Source organism: Panthera uncia, chromosome C2, assembly GCF_023721935.1.
Source record: "Panthera uncia isolate 11264 chromosome C2, Puncia_PCG_1.0, whole genome shotgun sequence".
Lineage (NCBI taxonomy): Eukaryota > Metazoa > Chordata > Mammalia > Carnivora > Felidae > Panthera > Panthera uncia.
In genome coordinates, this window is record NC_064810.1 from 1,013,649 (window position 1) to 1,034,902 (window position 21,254).

At 45.9% G+C, this 21,254-nt stretch overlaps 1 protein-coding gene across 17 annotated transcripts in view; it reads right to left on the reverse strand.

Annotated features, from left to right (window-relative positions):
* The window catches only part of PCBP3 (poly(rC) binding protein 3), a 266,704-nt gene that overhangs the window by 182,207 nt on the left and 63,243 nt on the right, over window positions 1–21,254 (reverse strand). The gene's annotated exons all lie outside the window — the stretch shown is intronic.

Below are 21,254 nucleotides of genomic sequence, written 5' to 3' on the forward strand. Positions count from 1 at the left end.
CTCAGAGCCCTAGACCCCAATCCCTGACCCATGGTCGTAAAGCTGATAGAAAGTGTAGATTCTCAATCCCTTGGTCCCATGAGGGGTAAGGAGAGGACCGTGGTGGGGTGTAGGCGGGAACCCCAGGCGGGACCACATGTAGTCTCAGCTCCAAGTCCGAAGAGCACTTCACCAGGACGACAGGACAAGGCGCCCTGCCTGTGCGAAGACGTAGTGTGGAGGTAAGTGGCTCCGCCAGAGGCTCTTACGGGCAGCCCGAGGCCCACGCAGGGATGACTAAAGACCGGAGAACATTACAGACCCCAGACAGACAGAGGGCGTCCACTTCCAGCCCAGGCAGAAGAAGACAGACCAAATCGACTCTCCAGCCAGACAACGAAAACACAGACAAAAGACATGAGACAAAGCGTTTATGGGTTTTGAGACATGAGACAACAGGCAGCAGGGGACAGTGATCCCTGAAGGAAGGACACAAAATATGAAACAATCAAGCATCCATCAATGGATGAACTGATTAGCAAACTGTAACATATCCATACAACAGGATATTCGACAGCCATTGAAAAACATGAAGTAATGATACACACTACAACTCAGATGAACCTTGAAAACATTATGCTAAATGAAAGAAATGGTCGTATATTGCATGATTCTGTTTATATGAAATACCCAGAGCAGGTAAATCCATAGAGATAGAGAGCAGATTCATGGATGGGGAGAGAGGAAATGGGAAGTGATGACTTAATCAGTGTGGAACATTTCTTAGGGATGAGAAAAAAGTTTTGAAAAAGTCTGAAACTCGGTGGTAGTTGCACAACACTGTGAATGCACTGAATTGTACACTTTAAAATGATTAATTGCATGTTATGTGAATTTCATGCCAATAAGTTAAAAAAAACACAGAATATAATAAGGGAATGTTAGGATCTATTGCATGGCAATAAATTTAATAATATAGATGGAACAAATTCTTAGAAGAATCAAGCTATCCAATCTCACTCGAGAAGGTAATAGATAACCTACATGTATTCAAGAAATTGAATTCAAGTTAAAAAACCTTCAACCAAAAAATGAGCCCATCCAGATGGCTTCCATGGTGAATTCTACCAAGTATTCGAGGAAGAAATAATACAAATTCCTTACTAACTCATCCTGAAGGGTGAATGTAAGAGAACACTTCCCAACTCATTCAATGAGGCAAGTATTAACTTGATACCAAAACCAGAAAAATACACTAAAAGTAAACACAAAATATTTCTCATAAATATAGTTGCAAAAATTCTTAAATTTTAGCATATCAAATCACATAATCTAGCAAAATGGATTTCAACCCAGAAACGCAATTGGTTTAATACGTTTTTAAAAGTCAGTTTCACAGATTTTGGTTTATATGGATGGACTATAGAAACAGGCATAAAAAGGAAAACTACGTGATTGTCTCAATAGATGCAGAAAAAGCATCTGGCAAAATTCATGATCACTCATGAAAAGAATTCTCAGCAAACCTAGACTGGAAGAGCACTTCGTGCACCTGATGGAGGAGCTGCAGTCACACTACGCAGCTGGCATCACATGTTAGGGTGAAAGGGGGCAGGATACCCCCCAGATCAGAAACAAAGCTCGGGATGTCCCCTCTTAGTACATCTATCCAACCAGATCTCAGTCGCACAACGGTGATCTACCATCAATACAATCTCAATTAAAATCAGAATAGGCTAAGTGGCTTCTAAAATGTGTATGGAAATATACTGCCTTATTTCAAGATTTATTCTAAAGCTATACCCTGGGGCCAGGGACCACACAACCAGGGACGGCCCCTATGCCCTAGGGCCTGCTGAAATGACTCGAGCCAGCCAAACTTCTGAAGGCTGACCCCGCCTCACCTGGCCCTCCCACGGAAACCATAATAAAACTCCTGCCCATTTTCCCCTCACCTCCTCTGCCTGCTCACTGACCCTGGGGCTCCTCGTGGGTCCTGAGTAGCCTGCCTCCTGTTTCTCGGGACCTGTGGGTATAAACTTCCTCCTCATGACAGTCATTTCCATGGCGGCCTTTCTTACCATTCCTGATTAAAATAAATCCCAGGTACCCTTGAAAACACACACACACATACACGGCCAATTGATTTGTGACAAAGGTTCCAAGGCGATTGAATGGGGAAAGGAAAAACTTTTTAACAAAAGATGCTAAAACAACTAGATACCATATACAAAAAAAAAAAAAAAGACCTCGACATTTTCTTCCCATTCTGTATAAAATTATTTAAACTAGATCACAACTACAAAACTTGTGAAAGAAAGAATAGCAAAAAATCTTACAGACCCCTGGTTTCACAAAGAATTCTTAAGTATGATACAAAAGGCATGATGCATAAAAGTAAAAAATGGATAAGCTGGATGTCATCAAAATTAAAAATTTTGATCTTCAAAAGACACTTATAAAAATGAAAGTGAAGCTATAGACTGGGAGAAAGTACCTGCAGAACACGTACCCCACAAAGGACCGCACCCAGAATACATGCAATTCTCAAAACTCAGTAAGAAAACAAACAACATAGGACGTGAGGGCGATCTGGCTGCAACATCTGTCACCCCACTGATCACCAGGGTCGATTCGGCTGATCTGGCTGGCTAGGCGGGGGCCCCCTTCCTCCCTCACCGCTCCAAGTGCGTCCCTCCCGAAGCTGCGCGCTCGGTCGAAGAGGACCACCTTCCCCGATAGAGGAGGATCGCTCTTCGGTCAAGGGTATACGAGTAGCTGCGTTCCCCTGCTAGAACGTCCAAACAAGCTCTCAAGAAAACAAACGACATAATTTCCAAATGGCCTACCTATCTGATCAAATACTTCAAAGAAAACATGGATGGCACATCCGGCACACGGAAAGATGGTCCAGTAGGCGAAGGGGAGAGCGTGCCATGCAGACAGGCCAGTACCTGGCACAGGAGTGGCGTGTGCAGGTCACATGGAGACATTTCCCTCCAAATCCCGAATGCCATGGGAGAAGAAAGTGAAAACACACAAACTTCCAACAGGGAGACCTAAATGTCAAAAATGGTTGCACCACCTGCTGGGCAGGGACAGGCAGTCGGGTCTGGGTCACATGCTCCTGGCAGCTTGCAGGGCACTGGGGGTGGGCAGGGTGGGCACACAGGGAGGGCCTGGGGCCAGAGCACCAACCCCGCCAGGCGCCCCAGCTTCGGGCTTCCTGGGGTTGGACCCAGGGGAGCTCTGCTCTTCTCTACTGACCACACTCACTCCACTGGATTCCCTAAATCCATTTCCCTGTCCTGCCCTCTCCCCTGGGCTCCTGCATCAACTGCCCACCTGAATGAATAAGCAACCAGGATGTCTAGCTCTAAGTCCAAGACCGATCCCTGATGATCCCAAGGTCATCTCACCTCAGGCGCTCACTCCAGTCCTCTGCACCAGCCTCCTGATCCATTCTCCAGCAAGTGCATCAGCTCTGGCTGAGCTCGGCCTCTGACCTACCCCCAACAGCCCCCAGGCCCACCAACTGCCCTCCTGCAGGCTGCAGCCTCCCAACCAAGCCTGCCTTCCCTGCAGGCCTTCAGCCAGAGGGAGCTTCAGAGGCCCCACTGTGCGAGGAGTAACACCCGAACTCATCTTCGGGGGGGGGGGGGGGGGGGGGGGGGGGGGGCGACAGCTGCCACTATTCTCCCCAGCACATCTTCACCCACCCCTTGCTCAGCACCCCTGCTGCCCTCCCACGTTGCCCTCCCACCACCCGGCCCCTGCTGCAGTCACACTGTGACTCACTGAGCGTGAGCTCAGTCATGCCACCGGCTTGACCACCGCCTCCTCTAAAAGGCCTCCTGGACCACCTGGCAGGCGCTCCCCCACTCCTTCGTGGTCTTCCTGCTCTGACCCACCTGCAGGCACCACTGCATTTTTATCTTATTTCTCTTGATTCTTGTCCCTCACCCCCACTAGAAGAGAGCCCCGTCGTGTCAGGAACCAGGTTACAGGAAGAGCACGTGGAGGCAGGGTCCCCGTGCATGTTGGACAGACGGGTGCACATGTGAAGTGACATAAGGACAGACAGGCAGCTGCACCGTGCTGGGACCTGCCGCAGGTCGGGACTCCCCTCCCTGAGGGCAAGACTCCGAAGGCCAACAGGCAGAACTCTAAGTGTGCCGGGAGGCCCAGGACGTGCGTTCCTCTACATGAAAAAGCACAGAATAAAATAAAACTCACCGGATAGCGAGAAAAAAAGAGGGAAGACATTTTTGTCTTGTCGACTGCAATTGAGAGGCCTGCGATTCAGTGACTCAGGAAAAACCACAGTCAGAGTGTGTCTGACCAGACGTCAGCCCTCGTTCAGAGTTCAGGGCACTGCAACACTCACGTGTGTGGCCCCCGCTGACCACGCCTGGGCCACATGAGCCACAGCGCAGAGAGCGGGCCCTCTCCAGCATCCCTGGTCTACACGGGACAGCCGGCATCGCACATGCAGCCTCACGCAGCCACGCCAGAATTGTGGCATTAGAAACACATTTTAAAAGCATTGACTAGAAAGGAGGCAAAATTTTACTCCTTTTGTGGATTCGGCCATAGATACAAATATTAGTAATGTTCTTCTTTGAGCCACTATTTCTAATGTTCCTACTGTTAGGTGCAGAGGAGTTTCACAGAGTCTTAGCATTCCAACCAGAACATCTACCAAGAACGGAAGCCCTCCCTTCCTAAAGGTGGCTCTCCCACAGCCTCCTCAGACCCAAGCTGCCTCCACGTGCCAGCCTGAGCACACCCGGCAGACAACTCCGGGCGGGAGGATGCTCTGGATCCCACTGAGGCCCCCGTCCCAACCCGAGGACCCCTGCCGTTTGCCTGTTCCCTCTCCCACAGCCACCCACACATATCCACTTGTCTGAAACCCTCAGTCATCTTCACCTTCACATGGACACCGCTGACATTTTACACCAGAGTTTTAATATTCATGTGACGGAATGGCCCAGCCCATGGCCAGGAAGGCAGGGAGATTTCTTGCTGTCCCACCTCACCGGGACCCCACGGGCTCCCCGTAGAGCCACTCCTTCTGACAGGGAGGCACCCCCATCGGAAGAGGATGGGTGAGCAGAGACCAGCAGAACACGGGCAGGGGCCGTGGACCACCATGTGGAATGTTTGAGCCACCACTTCCAAAGGCCACTTAACGGTGACCTGGGACAATGCTGGTGGGTGTGCAGCAGGATGCACTTGGAAATGCAGCTCCCAGAAAGCCACTCATAGGTTCCACATTTGCCAAACGGGAGCTCACACGCTGACGGACCTCAATAAAGGAAGAAGAGCAAACGCCCATAATGGGCCATAGCAAAGATCCAACTTCGGGAGGAGGGCAACCTTGACTCCAAATCGCTCCAGATCTGGGCGGGGAGAGTATCGCATGAACCCAGCCCCCACAGCAGAAGGAACTCCAAGTTCTGCAGTGCCGACAAGAACCAGGGCTAACGAGGGTTTAAAAGAGTTTCTGTAGGGGGGAGGACGGGCAAGGATGATTCAGCTTCATGCCCATCACAGAATCCACCAATGCAATTAGCCTTTCTAAGTAATTATACTCTTGGTGATGGTCTCAGCAGAGAAGAGAAGGAGGTAGCCAGGGCGTTGAACTTCTTTACTCCTCCACCTCAAAAAATAGCATCTGGGGGTCAACACGCGGTGGTGATGTGGTCAGTAAGGCCGAGGAGCAGAGACCCCAAGAGCCCCTGTATGGTGGGCCTGCCTCGCCCCCTGGCCTGGGACGGCAGGCCCTTTCATCCTGCCGCACACCAAGACTACGAGCTTCCACCTCTTAGAAGTTCAGACTTGTCTCCCAGCACCCACCCCTGCCTGGGGAGGGGGTAGTTTTTGTTTCATTTTCCCATTCAATAGATCATACTCCGTGGGTGCAAATACCGATATGCACACACGTTTCAATCGTTTCAAATTATGTCGATGAACTCTGTTCACTATGAACTTGCAATAATATATAAAAGGATTTTTGTTTCAATCTCAGTTAGTATATGGGGTTATTCAATTAAAATTATAAACTGTTACTTTTACTTCCTTGCCCTTCTGATTGGGTGGCTCTCATTACCAGAATCAGAAGCGGGAAATCTGTCTGGGCTCTCACCAGACACTGAAATCGCCTATAATACATCCAGTAGACTTTCTAGACAACTCCCAACCACAAGAGTTGCAATCCGTGATAGAGAGTGAGCTCTGCACACCCCTGTCCTGGGACCCTCAATGAGAGATGCTGCCGTGCAAGGACAAGCCCAGCACAGACACCGGCCAAGCGCACAGACTCTGCTCTTCCCGACAGCAAGTGTGCATCCCGTGATAGGACGACATGTGGCTGCTTCTTGTGCAGAAAGTTTGGAAAGTGCAGAAAGGTGCAAGAAATGTATTTAAAACCACCTCCAATATGTCATTTGCAAATACCTTTTCCCATTCCGCCGGTTGCCTTTTAGTTTTGTTGACTGTTTCCTTTGCAGTGCAGAAGCTTTTTATCTTGATGAGGTCCCAACAGTTCATTTTTGCTTTTAATTCCCTTGTCTTTGGAGATGTGTCAAGTAAGAAATTGCTGCAGCTGAGGTCAGAGAGGTTTTTTTCCTGCTTTCTCCTCTAGGGTTTTGATGGTTTCCTGTCTCACATTCAGGTCCTTCATCTATTTTGAGTTTATTTTTGTGAATGGTGTAAGAAAGTGGTCTAGTTTCATTCAGCATGTTGATGTCCAGTTCTCCCAGCACCATTTGTTAAAGAGACTGTCTTTTTTTCATTGGATATTCTTTCCTGCTTTGTCAAAGATTAGTTGGCCATACTTTTGTGGGTCTAATTCTGGAGCCTCTATTCTATTCCATTGGTCTATGTGTCTGTTTTTGTGCCAATACCATGCTGTTTTGATGATTACAGCTTTGTAGTAGAGGCTAAAGTCTGGGATTGTGATGCCTCCCGCTTTGGTCTTCTTCTTCAATATTACTTTGGCTATTCGGGGTCTTTTGTGGTTCCATACAAATTTTAGGATTGCTTGTTCTAGCTTTGAGAAGAATGCTGGTGCAATTTTGATTGGGATTGCATTGAATGTGTAGATTGCTTTGGGTAGTATTGACATCTTAACAATATTTATTCTTCCAATCCATGAGCATGGAATGTTTTTCCATTTCTTTGTATCCTCTTCAATTTCCTTCATAAGCTTTCTATAGTGTTCAGCATACAGATCTTTTACATCTTTGGTTAGGTTTATTCCTAGGTATTTTATGATTCTCGGTGCAATTGTGAAAGGGCTACTATCGAAAATATATAAAGAACTCACCAAACTCCACACCCAAAAAAACAAATAATCCAGTGAAGAAAAGGGCAGAAGACATGAATAGACACTTCTCTAAAGAAGACATCCAGATGGCCAACAGGCACATGCAAAGATGCTCAATGTCGCTCCTCATCAGGGAAATACAAATCAAAACCACACTGAGATACCACCTCAAGCCGGTCAGAGTAGCTAAAACGAACAAATCAGGAGACTATAGATGCTGGAGAGAATGTGGAGAAATGGGAACCCTCCTGCACTGTTGGTGGGAATGCCAACTGTTGCAGCCTCTCTGGAAAAGTGTGGAGGTTCCTCAAAAAATTAAAAATAGATCTACCCTATGACCCAGCAATAGCACTGCTAGGAATTTACCCAAGGGATACAGGAGTGCTGATGCACTTGTACCCCAATGTTTATAGCAGCACTTTCAACAACAGCCAAATTATGGAAAGAGCCTAAACGTCCATCAACTGATGAAGGGATAAAGAAATTGTGGTCTATATACACAATGGAATACTACGTGGCAATGAGAAAGAATGGAATATGGCCTTTTGTAGCAACGTGGATGGAAGTGGAGAGTGTTATGCTAAGTGAAATAAGTCATACAGAGAAAGACAGATACCGTATGTTTTCACTCTTATGTGGATCCTGAGAAACTTAACAGAAGACCATGGGGGAATGGAAGGGGGAAAAAAGTTACAGAGAGGGAAGGAAGCAAACCATAAGAGACTCTTAAAGACTGAAAATAAACTGAGGGTTGATGGGAGGTGGGAGGGAGGGGAAAGTGGGTGATGGGCACTGAGGAGGGCACCTGTTGGAATGAGCACTGGGTGTCGTATGGAAACCAATTTGACAATAAATTTCCTATTATAAATAAATAAATAAATAAATAAAAATAAAATAAATAAAAGCATCTCCAACTCCCACCCAAAAACACCAATAGCAGTAAACTGTATTTTCTTCTAGAAATTTCTCATTGTAACATTTACCTATATACTTTTTAAATAAATAATATAGATTATATATGTTTTCAGAACAATGTAATACAGCTGTGTCTGTAATATCTGTGGAAAACATTCATAACAGCTTGCTTTTAGCCTTTTAATGTTTATTGATACCCTTAGAAATTTGTCCACAAAAATGAAACTTACCTACCATTTGAAATTACCTGCATTGCTTTTATGCTTAGAAAATGCTTCTGTATATCAAAGATCAGACTAATTTTCCTATAATTCTTCTCTAACTAAAAAAAGCATATATGTTTCCCCTATTATTATAAAAGTGACATATATTCATTTAGAAAAACTTAGAAAGTTCAGAAATGCGTGAACATAGATACCAGCAGTGATTCCAGATCTCAGAAACAGACACCATAAGCTTTTGGTTGTATCTCCTGGAGGCCTTTACAATACACACACACGTGAGCACACACACAGGCACAGGTGTGCACGTATACCACACACAGCCCTATATTTCATGTCGTATATACTGTTTTTACGTGTATTTTGACTTCATATGCTAAGCGCATTTTTTCACGTCATGAGTCATCCCTATAAACGCTACTTGCTGCCTAATGTCCTCTATTTTGTAGAAGAACAATAACTGATTTACTAAATCCTCTATTATTGGGCCTTCGGGCTGCTTCCAATTAATTTAATTATTTAAATTAATGCTATAACGAATATCCCCCATGACTGTTTCTTGAAGACGAATTCTTGAGACAATTTTCAGCCACGTTGCCTGAGAATTTCAGAGCCCCTGACACTCAAGGATGAAGAACCCCCAGACCCACTCCCCTCTCCAGTCACCCTCTGAGAGTCTGATCTCTGGGATTCTTCGCCAAAACTCTGTATCATAAACTTTCCTAAAATACATGCCAACGAGATGGTCAAAGGATGACGCACATGTGTTTATTCATTAGCAACGAGGGTTGGCATCCTTCCATGTTTGTTGGTATTTCTGTTCCTTTCCTAAACTGCCTGCTCAAAATTCAGCAACAAAGTCATTGAGTGTGAATCAATAAAACACATGAGGATAACAAAAAAGAGGAATGCATATGAATTTCTGGTCAAAGGCTCAACAAATTTAGGTAAATATATTGTAGAAAGGAAGAAATTCAGGTTCGTCTCCAGGTCACTCGAGAGAAGTGGAGCCCCGGAGCTGAGATTTTAGGCTCTGACACTCCTTTCCCCCAACAAACAAACAAAAACCAAAGTGACGTGACTTGAGGCAGAAGAAGGCAGAGGACCTACAATTCAGAGACACCCCCACACATGGGGGGTGGCACCGGGCAACAGGGAGCCCAGCCAGCCTGTGGGCGTCCGCACAAGGGAGAATCGTTATTAGATTCTAATCTGAAACTGGAGCTCAGGGTGAACTCAAGATCCAAATCATCTTAGACAAGCGACCAAGTCTCCCAGTCTCCCAGCAAACCGGTCCCGCTGGTCTGGAGCACCGCCCCCCGCCGTGCCCCTGTAAAGTCACTGTGACCCCGCAAGGGGCACGGCGATGGGAAATTAGTTACAACTTTGGGACGCTTAGTTTTTGAGGCTTACATGTAGTGATATATTTTGTAATCACTGTATTTCAGCAAGCTTTTTTTGTTTTACTGTTAATGTATTTAAAAATTTCTAACACTGCTTAGATTATTTTTAAAATGACTATATATTTCACATATTAAGTCTTAAGTAAAAAACACGTAACACCAAGTGTTTCTCTTCAGGTGCAAAAGCCTTATAGATGTTAAAGCCCTCACCATTCTTGCACCAGCTCTCCTTCTGGTTAGCGGTCTGGAGGCCCTCTCTACTAGCCATTGGCTAGCCCATGTTTCCACTTCCTTCCACGGGCCTCTGAATTCAGTATGTGGTGACTGTGCTCTACAGAAGTTTTTAAATCAGGCATTCTCTACTCTCCAGGTTTGGTGCCGTGACTGGAGAGGTCAAACCCATACTTCCGGCTGCCGGGAACGGGGCCTCCGAACCCCACGGGGCCCCCTCCGCTGTCGTCCCTTCCTTCTCCCAGCGATGGCCCCTTGGGCCACCCTGAGAATGGCGTCCCTCACTAGGCTGTGAGCACCCAACAGCTGTCAGCGAGTCTCCCCACAACCCCCGTGAAGCCCACCCTTCTCCCACAGCCTTCTCTCACACGGCTGACGACACTTCCCTAACCCTGAGGCAAAATCAACCTGATCTCAGAGGGAGACACTGGACGGCTAGCTAGATCCAGCTGAGCATTGCCACAAATATGAGTGGTTCCGTGAGTTCAGTAGGCGGGGTTTACTGCCAGCCAGGACTATCCTCACACGCGAATCCCCTGTTCATGAGCTGGGCTCTGCAGTCTCTACTTGGTTCTGCTAAGCTGTTTGTCTCTTAGCGGTGATACTAACTGCTGTGATTTCTTTAGCTTTTATACAAAGTTGTGCTATCAAATAGGGTAAGTTGTCACGCACCTCTGTGCTTTTCTAAAACATGCTGGCTACTTCTACACATTTTCTTTCCTCGTGACATTTAGAAGTGATTAACCAATTTCTATTAAATATCCTGTTGCAATCACATTCATTTTTTGTAATCTCTCCATCATAAAACACGGCAGGTAGATGACATCATTGGGAGCGGCAGAATAATAACCACTGACAGGTCACTCCTCCGTAACTGCAAGGAGAACAGAACGATGACAGCACGTTCATGATGAACTTAAGAACTCTGGAAATTGACCAGAGGCCTGCAGCATCCAAGGATGATTTATTTATGCAAGAAAATCAACTGGATCTTGGTAAGAGCAGCGAGCTCAGGGCATTTTAACTTGGCCCACCCCCAGCCCCTCTTGCCAGCCCAGCGGAGCAGCTGGCACAGCCCCAGAAGGGGCAGGACTGGGCAGGAGCTCCTCCAAAGCTGTGAATACTTTGCTTTCAAAAATGAAGAAAGATCCCAACTCAGTAACCTCAACTTCCACCAAGAAACTAGAAAAACAAAAGAAGACTAAACCCAAAGTCGGCAGGGGAAGGAAATAAAGCCTAAAGCAAAAACAAGTGAAATCCGAATGGAAAAACAAACCACGAGTGGGTTCTTCGAAAAGATCAACAAAATCGACATGTCTTCATCTAGACTGACTGAGAAAAACAGAAGACTTAATTACTAAAATTAGGAATGAAAGAAGAAATGTTGCTGCCGAACTTACAGAAATAAAAAGGATTATAAGGAAACACTATGAACAATTTTACATCAACAAATTTGATTAACAAGATGAAATGAACAAATGCCTGGACAAAAACTAAACACAAACTATAGAAACTAAAAAGAAATAGAAAATTTGAATATAGTCACAGATGCAGAGGATATACTATAGATGATATAAACATTTCCACGGAATAGAATTACAAATCCACAAATAAACCCTTACATACACAGTCAATGGTTTCTGACTGGGAGGGACAAGACCAACAGAGAAAGACTGTGTCTTAACAAATGGTGCCGGGACAACTGGACATCCACATGCAAAAGACCAACTTTGGACCCCTACTTCACACTATCTACAAAAATTAATTCAAAGTAGATCAGAGATTTAAATGCAAGAATTAAAACCATAAAGCTCTTAAAATAAATGTGAACCTTCGGTTAGACAATGGTTTCTTACATGTCACACCAAAAATAGAAGTGACAAAATGAAAAATAAACAGGACTTCATCAAAATTACAAAATTTTGTGCTTCAATAGACATTACCAAAAAAGTGAAAAGACAACCCACAAAATGGGAGAAAATTTCTGTAAATCGGATAACGGAATAATATCCAGAATATATCAAAAATCCTTACAACTCAACAATACAAAGACAAATAATTCTATTAAACAATGGACAAAGGATTTGAATATACCTGCCCCCAGAGAATGTATATAAACAGCCCAATAAACACAAGAAAAAATTCTAACCATCACTAGTCATCAGGGAAATGCAAATCAGAATCATAGTGAGATGCCACTTCACGCCCACTGGCTATAATCAAAAAGACTGACAATAATAAGTGTTAGTGGGGATGTGCAAATACTGGAATCCTCGTAGATTGCTGGTGGGAATGTGAAATGGGAAGGCCATCTTGGAAAATAAGGTCAGTTTCTTAAAAAGGTAAACATGTTATTGCCATGTGACCCAGCAATTCAAACTCCTCCATACCCATGGGAACTGAAAATACACAAAACCTTGCACATGAATGTTCATAATTACATTATTCGTAATAACTAAAAAGTGGAAACGACTCAAATGTTCATCAACGGATAAAGGGATGAACAAAATGCTGTGTATCCGTACAATGAAAACTCATCCATAAAAAGAAATAAAGTAGTAATATATGCTAAAACATAGATGAACCTCGAAAACATTACGCAAAGTGAAAGAAGCCAGACACAAAATGCCACATACTGTATGATTCCATGTACCTGAGATGTCCCCAGTGGGCAAATCGATAGAGACAAAAAGTAAGTTAATGGTATTCAGGGACTGGGGAAAGGAGAATACGGGGAGAAATGCGAATGGGCACAGGGATTCTTTTTAGGTTGCAGAAAATGTTCTGACGTTAGATAGCAGTGATGGCTGCAAAGCTCTGCGAATACACCGAAAACATACCAAACCATTCAATGATACACTTTAATGGGGTGAATTTTATGGTATGCTAATTATATCTCAAATCAAAACAGTAAATACAATAGGTATCCATGTAAAACCATGAAGAAGAAATAGTCAACATTTTGCTTTATTTGCTTCAGATCTCTATTCAAAATGCCTGTGGATACCACTAACGCCAGACCAAAGTGATAACCCCTCCTTCCCTACAGGTTGGTAAGGACATAATCTAAACCATATTTACTTAATTCAGGTGTTTATACCTTCCCTGGCTATGTAAATACCCAAAAACAGTACCATAATGCACCCCTACTTGCTAACTTGGTTTTTTACAGTCAACACTCACTGAGATTTATGCATCTTGATACATGTAGATCTAATTCATTTTAATGCTGAATACTTTTTGACTACAGGAATAAAACAGATGCCTGGGTCCCCTCACTGAGACCAATTAGGTAGTTTCCACTGTTTTACTAGTACAAACACAGTAGGACCGTATCCTCGGCACCTGTGAGCATCTTCTAGCACAAATACCTGAAAATGGCATCGGTGGGTCATATTAGGTGCACATTTTCAACTTACTTATGTAACCAATTCATGTCCAAAGCAGTTATACCAGCCAGCACTCCCAAGAGCAAGGTGAAACCAAGTTCCCAGTTTCCCCATACCTCACCGGTATTTACTTGACCTCACGCTTGCCAACTTGATGACTATGAAATGGCCTCTCACTGTGGTACTTCGTATTTCATGAGTTAATAGAAAAACCAGTTTTCACACAGGTTTATAAAAACGTTTCTGGTCTCCTCATTTTGAATTGCCTTCTTACAGCCTTTGTCCATTGTATGCTTATTCTTTCTAGATCTCTGATATTAATCCTTTTCATGTTATATGACTTTCAAGTGTTTCCTTCTGTCTTTTAGTACCATAAAAATCTACCATACAGATGATTTTTTTATATAATGTAGTCAAATAAACCAGTCTTTTTCCTTATCGTTAGTGCTTTTTGTGCCCGGTTTGAGAAATTCATCTGCACCCAGATGTCACAGAAAGACTTCTGTCTTTTCATCTATAAGTGTTAGTTTTGCTTTTCACACTCAGGATTTTATTCCATCTAGAATTCGGTCTCATACAGGAAGCATTTGCTGGGGACCTAATTTTATCTTTACCACAGGGTAGAAGATTACCCCAGCAATATTGACTAAAAGGTCCATCCTCTCCCCCACTGACTTATAATACAGCCTCTAGTATCACGAATTCCTGTGGATGAGTATGGGTGTGGGGTGGGGGGGTGGGGATGCACAGGGTATGTGGGATGTATGGGGTGCGTGGGTGTGGGGGGACAGGGGGATGTGGTTGGGGGATGTATGTGTGGGCGTGAGGGGTAGGGGGAGCGGGGGTGCGGGTGTGGGAGATGTGGGGTGTGTAGGGTAGGTTGGGGTGTTAGGGCATGTGAGAGGGTACGGGAATAGGATGTGGGAGGCTATGAGCCTGGAGGCGTATGGGGGGGTAAGGCGGGTGGTAGCTGGGTGCGAGGAGGTGTGATGTGGGGAGTGGGATGTGGGAGGGAGTGAGAGGGTAGGGACAGAGGTGTGGGTATGGGGGCGTAAGAGGTGTGAGAGTGGGAGATGTGGGGTGTGTGGTGGAGGTGGAGGGTGTGAGAGCATGTGAGAGGGTACGGGAATAGGGTGTGGGGGGGGAGGGGGGGGGGGTGGGGGTGTGAAGACAGGGGGGGGGCGGGTGGGGGTGGGTACGGGGGTATGATGTGGGAGGAAAGAGAGGGCGAGTATAGGACGTGGCCGGGTGTGAGGGCGTGGAGGTGTGGCAGTGTGGGAGGGCGTACGGGTGTGAGTATGCTCCCTAGGTCTACTGCGTGGACCTATCTGTCCGAGAACACAAATCCTGAATATTACACCTTTATAATAAGCTTTGGCATCTGAAAGGGCAACCCTCTGGTATTGTTTTTTCAAAATTACTTATCTTTTTGGTTCTTTATTCTTCTATCTGTATTTTAAGATCAACTTTTCAAAACCCATGAGAACCCCTGTCAGAACTTGTTTTGCACTCCGTTAACAAATGCCATCTTTAAATGCTGGTCACTCCCATCGTTAACAAGATGTAGCTAACATAGGTGATTCCTGCCTTCTCTTTTTATTTTATGATCAATCTTACCAAAAGTTTAAAAATCTTGTTTGCCTTTACCAAGAGGCAGTTTTTTATTTTACTACTTCTATTTTTCTTTGTTTCCCATTTCACAAGTTTCTATTCTTACCTTTATCACTTCCTTCCTTTTATTTTATTTTCTTTTGCTCTCTTGACTTTTTTAAAAAGTTTATTTATTTATTTTGAGAAAGAAAGAGTGCGCATGTGAGTGGGGGTGGGCAGAGAGAGAGAGAGAAAGAGAGAGACAGAGAGAATCCCAAGCAGGCTCCACGCCGCAGCACAGGCCCGACTCCGGGCCCGATCCCACGACCCTGGGATCATGACCTGAGCTGAAATTAAGAGTAGGATGCTTAACCGACTGAGTCACCCAGGTGTCCCTTGCTGTCTCAACTTCTTAACTTGGGCACTTATTTGAACAATTTTGAACTTTTGTTCTTTCCAAATACATAACTCTAAGGATATAATTTTCCCTCCAAGCACTGTCACATTCTACAGACCTTAATTTACATTGTTACCACCAGTCAATTCTGGAGATTTCCATTGTGACTTCCTCTTTAATTTGAAATTTTTGTGTGTATGTTTTAAATGTCAGATACATAAACTTTCCTTTTTGTGCTTCTATTATTGATTTCTGACTTAATTTCATTGGGTCAGAGAAGACAGTCTGGAAGAACTTGAGATTTACTTTGTGACCAAAAAATGTCTCATGTGCCTCAAGAGAGTATGTATTCTAGGGGGTGCCTGGGTGGCTCAGTAGGTTAAGCGGCCAACTTGGGCTCAGATCACGATCTCACGGTTCATGGGTTCGAGCCCCGCGTCGGGCTCTGTGCTGACAGCTCAGAGCCTGGAGCCTGCTTCTGATTCTGGGTCTCCCTCTCTCTCTGCCCCTTCCCCACTCCTGCTCTCTTTCTCTCAAAAATAAATAAACATTAAGAAGAGAGAGAGACTGTATTCTCTAATTGTTTGTTGTTTTATTATATGACCAAGAACTAGAGCTTGTTCAAATTTTGTACACTGTTGTCTGTTTGTAGCTGACTCATCAATTCCTGAGAAAGGAATATTAAAATAGCCCATACGGTTGCAGAATTATCAATTCCTCCTTGTAAATCAGCCAATTTTTCTATATATTCTGAGGTTTAGTTATTGCATATGTATAAATTCTTTATGATTGTTTTCTTTTATCATCATACAGAAGCAACATTTTACATCACAAAGCCTTTGTCGCCACACACACTCATCTGATATTGATGGAGCCGCACCAGTTTTGCTGGTGTTAATTGCCTCGTCTATTTACTTCACATAAACCATCAAACTCTCTCCCAGATAATGTTCTCGGAAGCATTTGGGTGGGTTTTGTATTGTATTCTTTAGAGCCAATCTTAAGACCCAATGTACTCATCAACTTGCTGGGTGCCCCGAATCATAGGACTTCCCGGAGCACTGAATGTGGGGTTTGAGGTAAGAAGTGGAAATCAGGGAGGCTCCAAGGCTTCTGGCTTAGACAACCAGAACATGGAGCCACGGTGGAAAGCTCAAGAGCTCGGTTTTTGGACACGTAAGTCTGGAATGCTTATTCGCCTTGCAAGCGGAGATGTCAAATAGACAACAAGACACCTGAGTCCGGAGTTGATGGTACAGGCCCAGGGAGGGAGCCATCAGAACAGAGAAAGGGTGAGACACCCCCCCCACCCCAGAGGAGGGGCGTGGAGGTGCAAGAAGCCACGCTGAAGTGAGCAGAGACACAACAGGGAAGGCAGGACGTCCGGACGGGTGGAGACAGCCAGCCCTTTAGGGGCAAGAAAGCAAAAGGGCAGAAACACACACCCGTTACACTCTCTACCCCCTACCCAGAGACAAAGTACTAGTGTGAGCAAGCGGTTCCGCACGCGTCCCACTCGCGGCTGCCCTGGCGACGGGCCCCTTCCAAGCCAAGCTAACAAGGAGGACACGGCACGCAAGCAAAAAAGAACCAGAAACCAGGGGCAGGGCCAGGAGGGTCTCGTGGGCTCCCCCTTCAGGAAGGTTTCGGGAAGAGACGCCGAGGCCGATAAAGAGCCAGATCAGAAGGAGAGCAACGTGCACGTGACTAAATGGGTACAGGTGCCTTTGTGCACGCGGGAGGATAGCCGGGCTGAGCCCCTAGATGTTCTTCTGCTGACAGGTCAAGAGGCATCACATGGCCGCACGTCTCTACTGTCATTCTCACGGGCGGCGGCGTCTCTAAGAGCCGGAAGCTGAGATCACACAGACCCTCAGCGGAGGACCCTCTTGACACATCCAGACTGGCGGCATGCTGAGGGGGGTCCCGCCTGCACCGTGCTCCCGGCCCCCGCCACTCGGGCTGGGCCCTCCACGGAAGGCACGGCACGGAGGCAGCAGGGGGAGGCACAGCCTCCGGGAGCCCGCGCTGTGTCCGGAAGAGCAGACGCGGCCCGAGAGCCGCAAAGCCGGGGAGCGGCCGGGGAGCGGTGTCTGTCTGCCAAGGTGAGCTACGGCTCGGGAAGACACCGGCTCCTCCCAGGTGAGGCAAGGAGAGCTCGCGAGCAGACAGGGCGCGGGGCAGGCCTGGAGGCGCCGTCTGCGGAGCGGCGGCCCGGCGGGAACAAGGTCGGGGGCTCGGCCGGGCGGCCGAACGGAAGCTGAATAAAGCCAAGGGAGAAGCGATAAGCCGAACTAGGAGGCGGGGAGCGGGCCGGCGCCAGAAAACCCGGACCGCGCGCTGACGGGCTCCCTCGCTCGCGTGTTATCGGAAAGATAACGGAATGAATGCCAAGGAACGCTGCAGAGCCGGGGTGGCATATGGAGATCTGGAATTGTATTACTTCTGGAGGAAGTTCCTAAAGTCTAGACAATACGTTTATCTCCAAACTGCGACGTGCTGCCAGGAGGGGACACGCGGCTGAGAGAGGGCGGCAGCGTGGCACTGCCAAGCTGGCAACGCACAGAAGCAGCGCCAGCTAAAAATGTATCCTTGTAATCAGCGTACAAATGTAGATCTTGAGAACAGTTACAAACTAAGCCGATGTTTATACTGTCAGCGGAAAACTTGGACACCGATCGTTTGGAAAAGAAAAAGTTTCCTTGAAACGATCGGGAGAGTCAGTCTTCCAAACTGACTCACCAAATGAAAACACGGCAAAAGTGCAAATTTAGGTTTTCAGGGAATTGCAAATTAAAATGAGATACAATGACACATCTATTAGAATTGTTAAAATTTAACAAACTGACAATACTAAATGCTGACAAGGGTGTGCAACAGCAGGAACTCGCTCTCGTTCACTTCTAGAGAGAACGAAAAATAGCGAGGCTGCTCTGGGAGACAGTCTGGCAGCTCCTTACAAAACCACACACGGTCTTACACGTGATCCAGCAATGGTGCTTCTTGGCAGTTGCCCAAATGAACTGAAAACTTCTGACCAAACAAAAACCTGCACACGAACGCTTACAGCAGCTTGATTCATAATTGCCAAAAACCGGGAGCAACCAAGACATCCTTCAACGGGTGAATGGATAAAGAAACCATGGTACATTCGTACAATGGAATATTATTCAGCAGTAAAAAGAAATGCCCTATCAAGCCACATACACACACACACACACACACACACACACACACAAACAAATCCTAAATACAAATTGCTAAGTGACAGAAGCCAGTCTGAAAAAGCTACATACTATATGACTCTAACTATATGCCATTCTGGAAAAGGCAAAACTGTAGGGATATAAAACAGATCAGTGGTTATCTGGGGCTTGGGCAAGGGGCTGAATAGGCAGAGCCCAGGGGATTTTCAGGGCAGTGAAACCATTCTGTATTACAGTGTAACGGGGACTGTAAGTAAGCATTTGTCAAAAACCATAAAACTTTACAGCACAAAAAGTTAACCTTAATGTATGCAATTTGAAAAAAAAAAAAAAAAAGTCATTCAGGATGCCAGGGGAATCCCAGGAAGGCATATGGAAGGCAGTGGAGGAAGCTAACTGCATCACAAATGTAGGGAACAGGCTCCCCGAAGGGGGTGGGGTAAGGGCCGACCTAAGTCATTCTGCAGGTGAGTGGAGTCTGCAAGACTGAAGGCAGAGGAACTGAACGAAATGATCGATAACACGGTTTCCCGGGGGTGCGAGTTAATTCTGACACTGCCCACCCGCACGCGGGGACCGAACGGTGAAGGGAGCGGATGGCGGGAGGCGGGGGTCTCACTCTTGGAGGAGGTTACGTGTAAGCAAGAGGAGGACGCTGGAACGACCCACCCGGTGATGGACTGGAGCTGGGAATGTCAGTGTGAGCTCGTGTTTAGCTTGCCGCAGACACAGACGGTTACACACGGAGGTACTTACAGAAATGTGTACCTACACAGGGTAACATATACACACATATTTCTGCTCTGCCAGCAAGAGCGCCCCAGATGATGGTTTCTTATACCATATTCTCCAACCAAAGGAACCAGGCTCCTGATTCTAGGGCCGGTGTTGGGATATATACAATAGGAGCCCAGAGTGTCTTCTAGTACCAGAAAGAAAAGAGGTGCTTAAAACACAGAACAGAGCAAAACAAACACAAACACACACAAAGATGAGGCCCACCCGAAGGACCCCAGAGCCAACTAAAAGGACTCCCACGGGCCTAAGCTGGAACACTCTGATCGACAGAGCAAATACAGCAGCACAGGAATGTAAACTAGAGTATAGAATGAACATCCATGACCCATACTGATATGAACAAATGCCTGAAAATATAAGTAAATGAGAGAGAGCAAACGAATCTCCTGAGAAGACAGTTCTAAATCGTTTCTGTAGCTACCCTGTGACCAGGGAGGGAGCGTATGTCCCCCCCGCCCCCACCGACTCAAGCATGCACTGTGCATAGTAACCTTCTCCTGAAGAAGAGTGTGGGAAAGGGAAGAGCAGGTGTAGACTGGACACATCAGCCACGTGAGCACCATCGTATCAGTGATAAGTCAAGGTGACAGTATATACTCTTGACATGGGATGAAAATGCACGTCACCTCTGTGGTCTTCCTCCCAAAACCTACACCCCCAGTCTAATCACGAGGAAAATATCAGATAAATTTCAATAGAGGGACATTCTACAAAGTCCCTAAAGTAGTCCTCAAAACTATCAAGGTCATCAAAAATAAGGGAAGTCTAAGAAACTATCACAGCCAGGAAGAGCTTGAAGAGGTATGACAACCAAATGTTATGTGTTCTGGATGGGATTGCAGGAAAGAAAAAGGACATTAGAGAAAGACTAAGAGGGGCGCCCGGGTGGCTCAGTCGGTTAAGCATCTGACTCTTGATTTCGGCTCAGGTCATGATCTCACGGTTTGTGGGTTCAAGCCCCGCATCGGGCTCTACACTGAGAGTGCGGAGCCTGCTTGGGACTCTCTCTCTCCCTCTCTCTTTGCTTCTCTCTCTCTTTCTTTCTCTCCCTCGCAAAATAGATAAACTTTAAAAAAGAGAAAGAGAAAACTAAAGAAATCTAAAGTAGGAACTTCACTTAATAACATATCAACATTGGCCCATTAATTATGACAAATGTACTGTATAGTGTTAAACTGGGTGTGGGGTATACAGAGATTCTCTGTATTACTCTTATATTAATCCTGCAAATCTAACGTTTATTTATTTTTTGAGACAGAGAGAGACAGAGCATGAATGGGGGAGGGTCAGAGAGAGAGGGAGACACAGAATCCGAAACAGGCCCCAGGCTCTGAGCTGTCAGCACAGAGCCCGACGCGGGGCTCGAACTCACGGACCGTGAGATCATGACCTGAGCCGAAGTCAGACGCTTAACCGACCAAGCCACCCAGGCGCCCCAATCCTGCAAATCTAAAACTGTTCTAAAATAAGCAGCTTATTTTTGAAGAAAGCCAGCAATTAAAGGTGAAAAAAAGACCAAGGTCACCAAGTTGTCATTTGTCTGCCCCTGGTGTGAAAACAGCAAATTTCTCATAGTGTCGTCAAATTCAGAAAGATTGTCATGTCGCTTCGGACACTGACACTGCAGAGTCACAGAGAAGGTGCTTCTGCCAGAAGGTCCAAGCTCACAGGAGACACTCAAGATTTTATCATTTGGGCCACCACATAACCTGCGGTATATCTAAGGCGCTAAGTGTTTTCTCTCTGACTAAAGAGTGTGATCTGCTTAGCTGTAACGGAAGCTGAACAGTGC